The sequence below is a fragment of the Pinus tabuliformis genome, chromosome 3_2 (genome assembly GCF_031772625.1).
Source record: "Pinus tabuliformis cultivar Carrire ecotype Pingquan chromosome 3_2, CPIR1, whole genome shotgun sequence".
Lineage (NCBI taxonomy): Eukaryota > Viridiplantae > Streptophyta > Pinopsida > Pinales > Pinaceae > Pinus > Pinus tabuliformis.
In genome coordinates, this window is record NC_142302.1 from 763,157,127 (window position 1) to 763,174,736 (window position 17,610).

General features: G+C 35.5%; 2 long non-coding RNA genes across 2 annotated transcripts; both read left to right on the forward strand.

Moving 5' to 3' along the window:
- The first annotated feature begins 12,355 nt into the window (after window positions 1-12,355).
- On the forward strand, window positions 12,356-14,033 carry LOC149182863 (uncharacterized). The gene is made up of 5 exons (XR_016257651.1): window positions 12,356-12,578; window positions 12,731-12,932; window positions 13,020-13,069; window positions 13,303-13,397; window positions 13,909-14,033. It is a non-coding gene; the product is annotated as an uncharacterized LOC149182863 (long non-coding RNA).
- Window positions 14,034-14,329: 296 nt separating this feature from the next.
- Window positions 14,330-14,693, forward strand: LOC149182864 (uncharacterized). Its single transcript, XR_016257652.1, has 2 exons — window positions 14,330-14,417; window positions 14,633-14,693. It is a non-coding gene; the product is annotated as an uncharacterized LOC149182864 (long non-coding RNA).
- The last annotated feature ends 2,917 nt before the right edge of the window (window positions 14,694-17,610 follow it).

Below are 17,610 nucleotides of genomic sequence, written 5' to 3' on the forward strand. Positions count from 1 at the left end.
TGAAGTGGTCTGATAGTTTTATGATAACTCCACGGAAGATGCATTCGGAGAACAACCTGCAATAGGTGTGCACAGGGGTTTCTAAAGTTGTCCATGTCCAACGTAAGCCTGGGAACCGTTGACGAGCACAAATTACATCAAGTATGTAAGCGGATATGAAAATATTTTCTTGTTGACCCTTGGGAGGATGTTGGGCTTCTGTTACTTGTTCCTTCAGCCGGAGAGCCAACACGTCAGACCAATTGAAATGTCTTCCTTCATTCGCCAGCTAATCCAACACAATCACCCAACTCTGCGGGAATGTTTCTGTACTCTCTTGGCCCTATATGTGGCATGTGAAGATGACCAAGAGCTAATAATCCTTCCCCGGTATCCTTGTCTTGTACATTTGGTTGGGTATTATCATGAACTTATATGACTCTTTCACCCAGCTCTTCAAGATGTCTCTTGAGTTTACATTGTTGTTTGGTTTGGTGAAGGGTGTATCCATCGTGATCACTGACTGCGGCAAGTTATACATCGCTTGAAATTACTTTGCCCTAAAGGTAGAAATTTATGTTCCAATGACACTGCTCAACACCATTCTCTTTGGAGAAGTATGCGAGACAATCATGTGGATCATGTTTGCGCATGGAAACGCGGGATATCTGCATGCAATCCGGTACAAGCCAAACTTGTGTATGTTGACGTAGACCCTGCGGTCCTCCACCTTCTCCTCAAATGTGCCTAAAAAGATGTCATTGATGTCCTTCCATTTCATTTTGATCTCCTTGTCTATGAACAACTTAGTGTCTTCATAGATGGGAAAGCTCATAGACACGTGCTCGACCACATCGGTGTCCTTTGACCCTGCTCTCTTGAAAGCCATTGTACCTATATTATTGAGAGAGACGAACACCTATGATACTTGGAGACAGAGCAACACTCATGTAAAGAACAATGTCAGTTGAAAAACCAAAACAACTTGAGGACTGAGATGTAACACACTTGGGTGGATGACTGGAAGATTTGTGCAATTTCACTGGAACGCTGGGAGATTGACTGCCAAAACTGTGTAGAACACAGTCCGGGCCGTCAGTGAGCTGACTGACTGCTGAAACTGCACAGAGCACAGTCCAGTTTTTCCTTCTGAGGACTGAAATTGTGCAATGCGCAGTTTCAGTCTGCTTGACTGTAACCCGGTAAAATTGCATCTGCGCAATTCTAGGGGCCAACAAGGCACGCCTCTCAGAATTGTGAAGAGAAATCCTAGAAGGCCAATATGAGGCAAGATCTACACAATTCCTGGGCAGGGGGCAGAGCCTTCACTCTCATAAATGTGCAATGCAAGCCGGGCAAGGCAAGGTCTGGGCCAAGGCAGCCAAGACCCGCCGACGCGCAACTGAAGAACAGTAAAGGCTAAATGCATGTGCAAAGCTGAGTGCAAACATGAGTGAGTAAACATGCATGTAATCAGTGAGTGAAAGATTCAATAAACGAGAAAACAAGTAAGTGTGTGAAGTGAGTCGCCACAACGGCGACTGTCAATGCAAAAAGAAAGTCATGCATGCAACAACAAGGAGATGAAATGGAAAACTTGAAACAGTGCTTCTACAAGCTAACATGCATTAAACGACAGCAAGTTTTCAACAAGACCAAGCAAACAACACTCACACAACAACAACAACAACAACAAAAGCGACAGAAAAGAAACAAAAGACATGAAAAGTGGACTTACCCGAAAAAATTTGAGTTGAGTGTGTCAAATGCTTCTAGATACGATGGGGGATGCCAGAGTTCCAAGATCGAAGTGAAGAATGAACTCTGAAGCATCGAATAAATAGTTTTGATAAGATTGAGGCTTATGATGCGCATGCCACAGATCTAGGAAAAAGCGACACTTGGCAGGAGGTTTCTAAAACGCCTTTTGCATGTAACCCCAACTGCTAAAAATGGATCCCTAAAATCCAAGAATTATTTTCCTTCTTTTTTTTTTCTTTTTTGGGAAAAATCAGCCCATGCATGCAAAGCAAGATTTCTCAGTCCTGGAGAGAACCAGTCAACTTTGGAGCATAAGCAACGGACTGCAAGCCTCTAGATGACTTCTGCGCAGTTTCTAGGTGGAGTGGCTCTGGATGCCCCTCAGGCTCTACATGATTTCTAGATTGAAGTCAAGGTTGTCAGCCAGATTTGCGCAAATTTTGAGAGCAAGCCCATCGATGGGCTGCTCTGCGCAATTTTCAGAGGTAAGGTTGCCTGCTTGCTCTATGCATTTCTGGAGAGCAGTAGGTTGCGTTAATTCTCTACACGATTCTAGAGGGTAAGATTGGTTTCCCTCTATTTTTTTGCAATTCTTCAAGTGAGAACAATAGCCAATTAATGACCAAGTCACAGACACACGCTGATAAGCCACAGAAACTCAACTAAAGCATAACTACTTGTCAGTGCAAGACATGTTGCTGAGGATGGTTGGTAGGGAGGCTCCAAAATGAAGCTAAGGAAAAATTTTGGAGGGTGGTAGTAGCCACTACAACAACTGCTAAACACCCTAGACTAAGAACATATAGAAATGTAGGCTTAGATTTTTTGCAATGCTTTTCTGAATATGATTTGTCTGTTATTCCTAGAGGCCAAAATATTTTAGCTGAAGCCTTGGTTGTTTCAACCAGCACTTGAAAAATGCCTTTTCATCCCAATAGGAAGTATGTGGTAGAAGTAAGACACATGCTAGTTGTCCTTGATAATGTAAAATATTGGAAGGCTTTTGGTAATGATAAACAAATAGAAAACTTCTTACAAATGAAAGATGAATTTGAGACTGTAAATATTGATATAGAAAATGATATAGACGAAAATGAAAAAGAAATAGTGGTTAATGAAATAGATGATAATCAAGAAGAACTTGAGGTTCTGCAATTAAAGGACAATGTGTTACCAAGAGGATTGGTACCATTGGAAGAGATTCTTGACTTTGACGATATAGCCAAGAAGACGAAAATAGAACCAATATGAGCTGAGGTAGATCAATGTAACATAGGAACTGCAGAGAACCCCAAATTTGTCAAACTGTCTAAATCCTTACCACCTAAAGAAAAACAAAAATATATTGATATTTTTAAAGAATTCTCTGATGTGTTTGCCTGCAGCAATGAAGACTTGAAATATTATGATACAAGTATCATTCAGCACACCATTCCCATCAGGGAAGATCAAAATCCTTTTAAATAGAAATTGAGGAGAATAAATCCAGTTTTACTTCCTTTGATAGAAAATGAAGTCAAGAAACTTTTTGATGCAAATATCATTATACCCCTTAGATTTTCGAAATGCGTCTCAAATCTAGTACCTACTAGGAAGAAAACATGTGAAATTAGGTTGTGTATATTTTAGAAATCTTAACAATGTTTCTCTGAAAGATAATTATCCCCTTCCTAAAATGGATCACATCCTACAAAAGGTAGTTGGCTCCAACAGAATCTCACTGCTGGATGGTTTCTCAGGATACAATCAGGTTCTGATTCATCCTGAAGATCAACACAATACAACAATTACAACACCATGGGGAACTTTTATGTATGTAAAAATGTCTTTTTGCTTGATGAATGTTGGGGCCACTTTCCAAAGAGCAATGGAGATAGCCTTTGCTGATGAAATTGACAAGTTCATTGTGATTTACCTAGATGATATAATTGTGTTTCAACAGATGAAGAACACTTGCACCATTTAAGAAGAGTTTTTGAAAAGTGCAGAAAATATGTTATCTCCTTAAACCCTAAGAAAATTCTTTTTGGTTTAGAGGAGGGAAAACTTCTAGGTCATATCATTTCTAAAGAAGGTATTAGAATTGATCCTAACAGAGTCGAAACCATACTAAAAATTGACCCTCCCAGAAACAATAAAGAAGTTCAATCCTTTATTGGTAGGATAAATTTTCTCAGAAGATGTATTTCTAACTTGGCTGAAATCTTAAGATCCATTACAAATATGTTAAATAAAGACATGGAAATAAAATGGAATACAGAAACCAAGAAATCCTTTAATGAAGTAAAGATAGCTTTAACTATTGCTCATGTTTTGATAAGCCCTGACTTTACAAAGGACTTCATTATTTTTCTTTTCCATTTGAGCATACTATTGCAACTATTTTATTGCAGAAAAACAATGAAGGCCATGAACATCCCATAGCTTTTTTCAGCAGAGCTCTGAGTGATGCATCTGTAAAGTAAAACATTATGGAAAAACAATCATTTTCTTTGGTAAAGGCATTAAAGGATTTTATAGTATACATCCTACATTCTCATATCATTGCATTTTTACCAAGTGTTGTGGTAAAAGATATTCTCACACAGACTGACCTAGATCGCTGAAGAGGGAAATGGATTTTTGTGATCCTAGAGTATGACATTGAGATTAAACCAACCAAGATCATCAAAGGTCAGGGATTGGAAAAGATAATGGTTGAGTCCAATTTTCATGCATTGGATATCAATTATATTATTTCACTAGATGAACATGAAGAGATGGCGACTCCACAGGTGTCTGAGACCTTTGCTACTTCACCATGGCATGTCGGCATTATCTTTGTACTACAAAAATTACAAGCTCCTCCTGGTTTAACCAAAACAAAAGCTAGGTTTCTTAAAATTAAAGCTATGAAATTCTATATTTTAGATCAAAATTGATATTGGAAATATGGTGGAGGTATTTTACTAAACTGTTTACTGAAAGATGAAGCAAACAGGGTCATGGAAGAGTTTCATCAAGGACATTGTGGAGGCCATTTGTATTAGAAAACCACAACCAACAAAATCCTAAGGTCTGGCTTTACTGACCTACCTTGTTTGTAGACGAGCATAAGAAATTCAAACCTTTGAAGGCAAGAGAAAACTTTTGCCTATACCATTGAAACCCATTTTAGTTGAAACTGCTTTTTAGAAGTGGGGCCTAGATTTCATTGGTGAAATCCATCCCAGCTCCTCAGGCCAACATAGATGGATCTTAACAGCCATTGATTACTTTACCAAGTGTATTTAGTCTATCCCAACCAGGCAAGCCACAGATACTATCATTATCCAATTTTTAGAAGGTAACATTCTGTCTAGGTTTGGATGCCCCCATAATATTATCACTAACAATGTTGTTTCCTTTAAGTCAAAGAAAATGGTTGATTTTTGTAACAAATACCACATAATATTAGGACATTCAACTTCCTATTACCCACAAGGAAATGGGTTAGTTGAGTCCTCCAACAAGAGTTTAGTCAACATCATCAAAAATCTACTGCAGGAGAATAAAAATTTATGGCATAAAAAGTTGATTAATTCCCTGTGGGCTGACCGAATTAGCACCAAAAATTCTATTCGAATGTCTCCATTCCAGTTAATATATGGATTTGATGTTGTGTTTCCAGTTTCTCTGGAAATTCCTGTTTTAAAATTGTTACAAGAATCACAAGTGGAAACTAATGAATTACATAGGAGGATTAACCAGACCATACAATTGCAACAATCTAGGGAAGAGGTGTATAAAAAAACTCAACTTGTTCAAGACAACATCAAAAACATCTATGACATGAGAACAAAAGCATATGATTTACAATTAGGTGACCTAGAGTTAAAGTGGGAATCAAGGAATGAAGGCAAAGGCGAGCATGGTAAGTTCGACAGTTTGTGGAAAGGGCCATATAAAATGAAGCTTTCAGAGGCAATAATGCATTTTTCTTGAAGGACTTGATTGAAGAAGCACTTCCTGGTGGACCTGTCAATGGTAGACTTCTCAAATACTACTTTCCTCAAATTTAAATCAGTTTCATTTAGAATCATTGTACATATCATTTTACTATTCTACTGCAAGAGTGACAGTGGCTCACATCATAAATTGAAGCCCGGAGAGAAGGCCCTAAGCTTCTGACGATTTGTTACCCATATTTATGATTGAAAACAGGTGGATCAGATTCAGTTGCAGAATAAAGAGAGTTTTCCCAATGGATCAAGGCTATTGATCTGCAGCGTTCTTGACACCTCACAAGGAGGGTTCCATCCCCATTGGAGCCATTGTTAGGGTCCTATATATCAAAGGATGACTTGATTGTAGCTGTAATTTTGTATATGAGATGTTGTAAATAATCTTCCATTCTGCAAATTTATTTCTAAAGAAAAAATAGAAAAGAAAAGAAATGGGGATATAAAAAATATATACATGTGAAAAGAGTAAAAAATAAAATATGAAAAAACAAGAAAAACAATGAAAATACCCCATAAAAAATATGGATGCAGGTGAGCAAGTCAAAGTGCCACTCAAAAATGAAAAATTTCATTAGAAGTACCTTAGAAAAATTTCAATAAAGTGTGCATCTTGTTTAAATGCCACATTGAATTAGGAGAAGTATATTAGTTAGTTTAATCACATTGTTTAAACGTGATTAGACTGGATTAAATAAAATTAGTTTAGGTTAGCGAATGAATCAGCCACACAGTTTTATCGCAGTTGAATTAGACTAGTAAAAATAAAATTAATTAACCACAGTGTTTAAACATGGTTGATTAAGGTTTAGTGTTAAAATCAATTGTTAAGTTAATTTAATCGCAATCTTAATTTATGATCGTTGACTTGCCATGTGGACTCCCCCCTCCCCACCATTCGCTCATATGCCATCCTTTCCCCTCCACTGCCTGTCCGCCACCTCATGCCTACAGACCCCACCCCCCTTCCGCCAAAGTAACCTCCTGCCATTACTTTTCCTCCAATACAATGTTGTTATCTGGCACTCCCGCCACCACATCAGCAAACCCATTTCCATACATTTCGGCCACTTGTTTTGGTTGATCAATCTCAGGAATCCCTGCAGGTATCTAGTCAAGCAGATTGATACAAATGGCAGGAGACAAATTGCATTCGTGGACGCTACAGGGTTATTTTTCAGGATCCAAAGTATGCCCAGGCATTCATCCCCAAAGCCACAACCATTCTTCTTCTTCTTCTCGTCATGGCTGACCATTGATGTGTTATATGAGGACAGAAAATGGATTTGATGGTTAAAGAAATTTTTTACTGTATACTTCATTTAAAAACGTAGTATCTTCAATAGGTGATTTTCGGGCTCATTTTTTGGGCAACAAAGATGAATTTCTCAATTCCGAGACATGGGTTTTTTGCAGGATGGTCCCAATTTAGTCAAGCGATGAATATTTTGCAGAAATTGTGATCAAATAGAGATATTTTTCTAGTTTTCTGTAAGGCATATGTTCAATGCCATTTTCTGCAAAACTATATGCCATGTTTGCTCTGTGTAATCACCTTTCCAAGAAAGTTATCATTTTACTCATCAAGCAAGTCATTTGGCTAACCAAGCTAGGAGAAAACTTGATTTTCCCAAGGTCACTTTAGAGGTGCATCAATTCTCTCGAGGCAATTGTATTTTTTACATTTCTCTAAAACCATGACACCTGTGTAAAAAGTGAAGGAGGTTTTTCTTCCTTGGCCTATTTTGGACAAAAACCTCTCTCAGTTTTCATTCATCTTCTCTTGCTCAGAAACATCATTGGAGTGAATTATTGAGCCTTCCTCTGGCCTGCAAGTATTATTGAAGCACTTTGAGAACAAAAATTTGCAAACCTTAGACCTAATGACCAAGTTGACTCTTTGCTTATCAAGTGATAAAAACAAGACTGTAAATGATTTCAAGACTGTCTTAATGAACTTTAATAAACAGAGCTGAGCCAGCAGGACATGGCATGAGGGATAAATGAGTGACCAGGTCCTTCCGTCAGAATATGGCATGCTCCTAAATGGAATGCAGGTGATCGAGCAGAATGGGAAACCTAAAAATGAAATGCAAAAAGAGTTTTGATCTCTGAGGAGGACTGAAAAGACCGACTCTAATAGACTCTAACTTCCCTGCACATACAGTTGCAGGGGTCGGCGCACTTAGCTGCGAACTTCTACCCTAGGCCTCTATGCACTCAGCTGTAGAGCCTCTTCCTATGCTAAGATTCTTTGCTCTTAGCTCTCACAGACCCATTACATCAATGACTCATCCATGATCTACTAAAATGAACTACTAAGAGACTCTTCTAGAACTTCTTTTTATACAATCCCATGGTCCGTGGACAATGGGTAGATCTCTAAAGCTGACATGACTTATAGAAAAGAAGGGCAGAAACCCTTACTGACTCTTTACGCCTTCATGCTCAGCGACCACAAAATGCAGAGATGTTACATTCTTCATGCAAAATTTGGCCTTTCTTCCCCAAAATATGGGCTTTTGACCCCAAAATTGGCTCTAGGGGAATCCGTTCCCAACAACTTACTTCATCAATGAAGTTGACCTAAATAAATGATGTTGATAAATGTCAATTCAAGGAACACGACCAGGTCTCTGCAAAAGAGGAAAGGTAAAATCAAAGGAGGTACTTATAATTTTCTATGACCTATATAATTTTATAGGTCATGATAATGATCATAGAAACAATCTGCATAAATTAAAGACATTAAAGATAAAAACCATGTCAATTGTTATGGTTTTGCAACATGCTTATAGAATTTTGAAAATGACAAGTCTTAATGACTCTGATCAATCTAGGGTTTTTATAAAATATGTTATTTCTAACAAGACCTTGAATACCTTAAAAATATAGGGTTTTTCATCTAACTATTTTGTGTGGTTGTACAACTTATAGTTTGTAAGTGGCAGGTCTTGGTATCTAGGGTTTGTAAACCCTAGAAAGTATGGAATGAAAGAATAAACCCTAGAAATATAAACCCTAACTAATTTCCGCTTTGAAAGGAAAACAAACCTAGATATTGGCAGATATTATATCATGATGATGTGAAAAACAGGATTTGATAAAAAGGGGTCCAAGAGTAAGATGGAGTAAACCTTTCTCCAGAGATAAGTATTTGACACCTTGGATTATTATTAATGTTATTGTCTTTATATTTTGTCTCCTTTTTCTTTTATAAGTCTTCTAGTCAAAGTTACATGTCAAGGCTAAGTTCTATGTAAGGCTTGAATAAGTAGATGAAATACTTGAAGGAATGTGGCTTAGCATGAAGACTATGAAGGAAGGAGTAGTTTGATGTATGTATCGAGAAGGCTATCGGATGGGAAGCAACAAGAAGGAAAGATAGAGCTATAAGGGTCCTAATGGTTACGATATTGAAGCCTCCTGATTAGTTCGAATTGATGATTGAAATCTAAAGAGCATAAAGTTGAAATATGTTGTAATATGAGATATATTGTGCAAGGGATTATTGACCTCAGAGGGAGAAAGTAACAAAACTTGACACCTTGACTTGAGGCCATTATGATTTGGCAAGGCTGATACTGATGATTTATTTTAGATGTGATTTGGCTCCCCGAAAAAGCATATTGCAATAGTATATGCAAAGGATGGAAATAAATAATTTGTTGGATCTAAACTACGTGGTTTGATCATGGAACACATAGATTCTATGGATAGCACTATTGATGACTTGGATAAGCATGAGAGAAAAATTGATATTGGAAATTCGATATGACTTTTTGAAGAATATGAGGAATAAAGTTGTTATGAAGAAAGAATACATGTGTTAGAAGTTGTGAGGAAGCTCGGCTCCTTGAAGATGATAGATGATCATTTTAATAATAATTGTTGAGATCTTGAAAGGTTGAATTTTGATATGATGTGATGCTATTAAGAGCCAAGAAACCCTATCATGAAGATGAAATGTGAGATAATTTAGCTCCGTAAATTATTTGACATCTCAGAAGGTTGAATCCCAGTAATGATGATACATGAGAAAGGGGCCTTGCATCTACAACTATATATCCATGGAAGAACAAGTAGATGATGTATGCGACCAGCTAAGGATGGTGATGATGTCTCCTTGATTGAGAGGGAGAAATAAATCTCCTCCATTTTTTTAGGAGTAAGGATCTCCTCCCTAGTTGAAAGAGAGTGATGATGGACACCATATTCTTCATATGTGTCATGCACTAGGCCATGATTAATTGCCACATGTCTAGTTTATGGCATTGGGAGGGAGAATGGAATATTGGATAAGAATCTAGTAATCATTACTCCTGGGGGATTGGGAATCCAGGATAGGAAGCAGTCCCATGGAATAAAACTCTTTGAGGATCTGATAACGTATCCAAGGTAAGATTGGTCGATGAGGAACGATATTTTTTAAGGATTGGGAATCGAAGATAAAAATAGTTTTGGAAGGAAATACCTTGTGAACATTCGAATGGGGCATGTGTTTTGAGAGGCTATGATGGTGTCCATGTGTATGCCTCCCAACATTGTGCTCCCAACATGGCTTATCAATATAACTCTTCTTATGATAATATTTCAATTTGAGAAGTATCCTTGTACCGATTATGTAATAATGAATACCTCCCTAGTTAAGAGGGAGTGTTGGAAAATGTAACTAGGTTTGGTATTCATAATGATCCATGTACTTAGGTCATTGTATATTTTATGTACAAGCAAAGAGAAGAAAAAAATTACTATTATTAATTTTTATTAGTTAAGAATGTTCATCATGCTTATAGGATTTGTTGAATCAAAATCCTCATTTGACTTCTTGTAAATAAAAAGAGAAAATATGTAATGTTGGGTCAAAAATTCCTATATATGTCAAGTCGGCCCTACCCAAAAAGGAATGCCTATTCAAACCCCTTTGGACAATATAAATATAGGGTGATATGATCTCATTTGGACACACAATTTTCTTGATTCGTTCTGAAATTTCGTAGAAGAAGGAGGGTTCAAGTCTGAAATTGAAGAAGGGTTTTTGGAAGTTCTGCCTTATCATATCTCTTGTTTAATATTTGTTGTTGGTCTCCTGCTATTCATGATTTTTTTTGTGTAGAAGGAGTGTTTGACTTGGAATCTAGAAGGTTGAAGTCTTGGATATCTTACTTTGATCTAATTCTATAAGAAAATATTTTTTCTCGATTTTCCCCTTAGAGGGGTTTTGGCCTGGCTTGGAGCCTATATCTTGTGTTCATTATTTTTCTTGTGATCTTCATGTTTACGTTTTGGTAATTGTTTGATGGAATAACATAATAAAGATCAATAAAAGGCCAACACACTTCATAAAAAAATATCAAGGAAAGAGAAATCTAATATAAATTGTAAGCCTCTTGATTTCTCAACAAGATGGGTGGTTGGGGGATGTTAGAAGAAAACATCTCTCTTATAGAAAAACTCATAAATCCATTAATTTGCCTTAGAGCGATCGATCTCTCTCTCCCATGCATGGCCTAGAGGGTCTTCAATTAATATGCATTAATTGTATTCTCACATGTTTCCTTTTTCCTTATTATATATTTACCTTCCCATAAATATTTCTTTTCCTTATGTCTGCTTCCATAGTTTTTTTCCATTTTTTCCAACAGGTGTTAGTCTTTTGCAAGATATTCAAACAAACTCCTAGTACGATACATGCTCCTAGTAAGTGAATAGGCTAAACAAACTCCTAGTACGATACATGCTCTTCCTATTATGTACCTAAGCACCAACAAGGTAAAATTTGCCTATCATGAAAATAGTTATAGGCTTCAAATTATATCATATGAGTCAAATCATGCATAAACATACTTGCTAAAGCCATTATGTATTAATAGTTGAGTACATATCAAATTTGATTAGGCATAATAATGCCTAGACAATGGATAGGACTAAACGGTCCCTGGAAAATGTTAATTATTTTAATTAAGTTCATTATTTAATTCCTATATTAAGTTCATTAGTTAATTCCTAAATTAAGACATGAAAATATCATTGTGATGACATGAAAAAGGGTTTTGAGCTTTCTTCTATATCTGCATGCTTCTATTTTAAAAAAATTATTGGATTCTATTTTTAATTTGATTGCATGAATGGTGCTTTTATTACTTTTTTTGCTTCAATTACAGTGATTATGCTTTTATTACTATTTCTTACATGGATTATGTTTTTATTACTATTTCTGTCGGGATGACATGGATTATGTTTTTATTACTATTTCTGTTGGGATGACATGGATTGTGCTTTTATTGTGCTGAGCTGAGCTGAGAGGGATTGTGCTTTTGTTGTGAAAAAAGCTGGAGAATAATCCGAGCCGTCCGTTGCAGAGTGCGAGAGATAAAGGGTGCTGCTTATCAAACGGGTTATCTCAACGGTTAAAGTTCTTGATTGCTTTAATTCGATTTAATTTTTGGATTCATATTGGCATTGGATTGGCATTGTTGTGCTGCTCCTCCTCCTCCTCTCAGAGTTTCTGCATTGTGTGGTCTAGTCTCGTGCGTCTGTATGTTTGGAGCTCCATGTGTTGTGTGTGTGGTCTGGTCTCTGTTGTTATGTGTGTTTCTGTCATCTGTTTGGTGTGTCTATCTGTGTGGTGTGGTTGTATTCTCTGTGGTGTATTCTCTGAGAGCTGGAGGCAGAGGCGTGCTTGTGTTTTCATAGAGGCAGAGGCAGAGGCAGGTAGCCCCTATCAATTACTGAATCAAGACAACTTTGCCCAGGGATCACAATTAACTCCAGGGACAACTTTGCAGAGGCATCCGAACTCTGCCCAGGGATCACAATTAACTGAGGCATCCGATCACAGTTAAATGAGGCATTCTGGTAAATTTATTTTTAAACTCTTTGTATAGATCACTCTGATTATGGGTTGTGGGCTGCAAATAAAATTAGGTGAACGAGAGAGGAATCGATTTGATTTTAGAAATTTAATTCCGGTAACTTGATGTTCAGAGTTGTATGGTTTTTTAAATTAGATTTTCCGCATTCTTGGTGAGGCGGCAGTATAGATCCTTAATTGCCTGCCAATATGGATCTGGGCGGCGGCCGTCGTCAAATACTGGCCACTGGGAGAAATTCCTCAGAGTCTGCGGTTTCTTGGTGATCCTCTGCACCCATGGTGAGCGGTTTCTTAATTCCTCAGAGTCTGCGGTTTCTTGGTGATCCTCTGCACCCATGGTGAGCGGTTTCTTAATTTTTTCGGTTTTTTAAATTAAATCTTGTGCATCCATGCTGCTGAGACGGTTTCATATTCATATTCCACAGATATCCTATGCTGATCCCAGATTGCAGTCAGTGTCCCTCGCTGTGCCAAGGTATGAGATCCTCTGCATCGATGTGAGGCGGTTTCTTGGTTTTTTAAATTAAGTCCTCTGAATCCATGTTTCTTGGGTTTTTTAATTAAATCCTTTGAATCCATGCTGAGGCGGTTTCCTCTGGTTTTTTAAATTAGATCATCTGCATCCATGCTGAATCCATGTTTCTTGGGTTTTTTAATTAAATCCTTTGAATCCATGCTGAGGCGGTTTCCTCTGGTTTTTTAAATTAGATCATCTGCATCCATGCTGAGGCGGCAACATAAATCCCTCGTTGCACAGAATCGTTTTTGAGGAGAATCTAAGGGATTGAGCAATGCCCCTTGAGGTAAGCCTGTAAGCATTTTCTTGACGGACTATGTTAATTTTGTTGGGTGTCATTGTCGATTGCACCAAGGAGAATAGGGGATTTTATCAGAAATATATGTGTGATATAGAGAATGTTCAGATTTCACTGTACTTTCTTTCTTGTAAGATATTTCATTCATTTATGATGAATTTATAATTTATAGTCCTGGCTCTGATAATAAATTTATTTATGTATTGCTGTGAATAAAACGTTGATTCTCCTACTCCAACCTTCCAAAATCTAAAATGGTCAAACTCCATTTGACCATATATCTTCTAATTTGAAAAATATTTGGGAACTTGGGTTCTGTCTCAAAACATCCTTGAAACTCATCTCCTTGCCCTTGCATACTATAGCTAAGGATATATCATAAACCTGGGCCGAGGTTTCTCATAATCGGCATAACCATAATTCATGGTTTTTCTGTGTTGCTAAATAGACTATATATATTATATGCCAAATTCATGGTTTTTCTGTTCTCCCACTGCAGCGTCCGTTCTCCCAGTGCAGCAGCGTCCCTTCTCCCAGATCATCATTCCTCACAGTGCAGCAGCGTCCCTTCTCCCGATAACATTGAATCTAAGCGCAGGGAAAAAAAGAAACCATTTAATTTCTTCCGTCAAAGGTAAGCAATTTTTTTAAATACATATTTAATGAAAAAAAGAATGTTCAGATTCATTTAATTTCTTGTATGATCCTTCAATATATGTATGCCGTATTAAATACATTTCCTCTTACTTTTATTTTTTTACTTTTATTTTTTTCAAACTCCATGTTGTGCTGGGAATGTTTGATTGATTATGTATTTTAATTAATTGGATGAATATGCCCAATGAGTCTCCATGTTGTGCTGGGAATGTTTGATTGATTATGTATTTTAATTAATTAGACGAATATGCCCAATGAGTTGTAGGCTATCTGAGAGTATGATGGCTTGTATTGCATAGATATATCACCGTTGTTGCAGAAAAAGATACACCCCATAGAAATGGTGCAAAGGTTAATTCAAACCTTTATATCAACTTTAAATTTATTCATTGCCTTTAATTTCATCATATCTCTATGTTCTAACCTTTGCATTCACTTAGCAAGTTATCAAATTAGGGGTTAGTCCCTTTGCTTAAAATATTAAATTTAATTCAAAAAAAAATTGCTGCTTTATAGGTAACCAATAGATGACCACTAAATTTTAATAACTGTTGTGTTTTTTGCAGATGATTTAAGAGCCTGAAAAAAATACAAGCATGATAGGATAGATGAACTATCTACATGTCATGACAGAAGATATGAATTCATTATGTTATTATGACCCAAATTAAACTAGTAGTGATTTATTTTTCATCTTTATTTTGTAATTACTCTAAAAACATTATCATTATAATAAAAGTATTATTTTGTTTGAAAGGGCTAAAAGCCCTTTCTCATTGCTCTTGAGGATGGACCATGGCTGTCCTCAAGGGTTTGTGTCCTTCTCTCCGCCTTACTTTTTTATTTACTTATTTTAGAACTAGATACTTTTAGTTTAATAGATTGCAAACTAAAATCTTTTAATGCATAGATTGATTGATGTGTTTTTCTGTTACTTGAATTTACATGTAGAATTTTGTGGAATGATTGTTTTTTGAGTTTCATTTATACGATTGCGTTTACAATGAATTTCTAATGTCCAAAATTTGATATGCAATGTTTGTATCTTTGTGTGTTTACAATGTGTGGGATGGCCAAGACTTGATATCTAATATTTGTATCTTTGTGTGTTTACAATGCTTTTTGTGATGTTCATTCATTTGATGTGTATATTTTTGTGTGTGATGACCCAAATTTGATATGCAATGTTTGTATCTATACGTGCTTACAATGTGTGGGATGACCAAGACATGATATCTAATGTTTGTATCTTTGTGTGTTTACAATGCTTTTTGTGATGTTCATTATTTGATGTGTATATTTTTGTGTGATAACCAAAATTTGATATTGAATGTTTGTATCTTTGTGTGCTTACAATGTGTGGGATGGCCAAGACATGATATCTAATGTTTGTATCTTTGTGTGTTTACAATGCTTTTAGTAATGTTCATTATTTGATGTGTATATTTTTGTGTGTGATGACCAAAATTTGATATGCAATGTTTGTATCTTTGTGTGCTTACAATGTATGGGATGGCTAAGACATGATATCTAATGTTTGTATCTTTGTGTGTTTACAATGCTTTTAGTGATGTTCATTATTTGATGTGTATATTTTTGTGTGTGATGACCAAAATTTGATATGCAATGTTTGTATCTTTGTGTGTTTACAATGTGTGGGACCAAGGCATGATATCTAATGTTTGTATCTTTGTGTGTTTACAATGCTTTTTGTGATGTTCATTATTTGATGTGTATATTTTTGTGTGTGATGACCAAAATTTGATATGCAATGTTTGTATCGTTGTGTGTTTACAATGTTTTTTGTGATGTTCATTATTTGATGTGTATATTTTTGTGTGTGATGACCAAAATTTGATATGCAATGTTTGTATCTTTGTGTGCTTACAATGTGTGGGATGGCCAAGACATGATATCTAATGTTTGTATCTTTGTGTGTTTACAATGGCTTTTTGTGTTTGTATATTCAATGTTTGATTTTATGTGTATTTGTGATGTGTATGACAATGGTTGTTGTTTGGGATTCATTTGCATAGTTATGCGTTTACAATGGATGTGGATGACATGCTTGGTATGTACTTTGAAATGTGTGTGAATTTTCTTTAGCATATGGTTTTATTTAGTGTCTACATCAACTTTGTATGTTTGGATATTTACAATCTTCTATGTATGATGATCAAAATTTGATATGCAAATGTTTGTATGTATTTATAATTTTGTGTGTGTAATAAGAAATTTGATGGGATGTTTGTATGCTTGTGTATTTGCAATGCTTTTGATGTTCGAATGTTTGTGTATTTGTAATGCTTGTGTGTTTGTATTGTTTTTGTACTTACAATCTTGTTTGTAATGATTAAAAACTTGAATTGTACTCTTGATTATTTGCAATGCTTTTGATGTTTGAATAATTGCGTGTTTGTAATGTTTGTTATGTTTGCGTATTTATTGTGTGTTTGTATTTCTTTTGTTCTTATAATCTTGTTTGCAATGATTAAAATTTGAATTGTACTCTTGATTCTATGTTTGTACTCTTCATTGTATGTGTGTTGTGTACTCTTGATTGTAGGCATTTTTTACTATGTGTTTGTATTCTTGATTGTATGTTTTTTCTTATTGTGTTTGTTTGGGTATTTACAATCTTGTGTGTAATAAAATATCAAGGAATGTTTATGTGTTTGTGTATTTATAATGTTTTCGAATGTAATGATGGAAATATGATATGATGTTTTAGTACTTGTGTATCTATATGGTTTTTAATGGAATGATGAAAATTTGATGTGATGCTTGCATATATATAATATTTTTTAATGTAATGATGATTGTTGATTGTAAATTGGTATATGCTTGGAATGTGTGAGAATGAGAAAAATTTGATATGGGATCATTTTGTATTTGCAATAATATTTTTGTAATGATCAAAATTTGATGCCTATTTTCAATTTAAATTTATTGCACATGAAATTAAAAGGGGGGATTGGGAGAGTGTTGAGTGAAATAGTAATATTATAGAATCTACAAGTGAGGGGGTAGCTCAAATGAACTTTAGTATATTTCTTAGGGAAATCACATAGAAGGTGGGGCTGGGGGAGTGATGAGTGAAATAGTAGTAAACCATAAATTAGGAGTGAGGGGGAGGGGCCAAACGAACTTCCACCTTCACGTGGTTGGCCTCGTTAGTGGAAAATTTATATTGCAAAATTCTCGAAGCTCAGAGAAGTTCCTTTGAAATATAAAGAAACTATTATTTATATACTTTTATTTATCAAATTTTAAATAATAATAAATCCCCAATTTTAAATAATCAATATAATTTTCCGTTATATCTATAATTAACTTCATCATTTATTTAAAAATATCTAAATTATTTATATTATCCTAATATATCAATATATAAAATAATTTTTAAAAGTATATTAAAATTAATCAAATTATAATATAACAAATATTACAAATATATTTAATCTTTCCCCACACACAAAAGCATATATATATGCATTTAATTAATTATTATTTAATAAAATTATAAAAAATTAAAATACATATA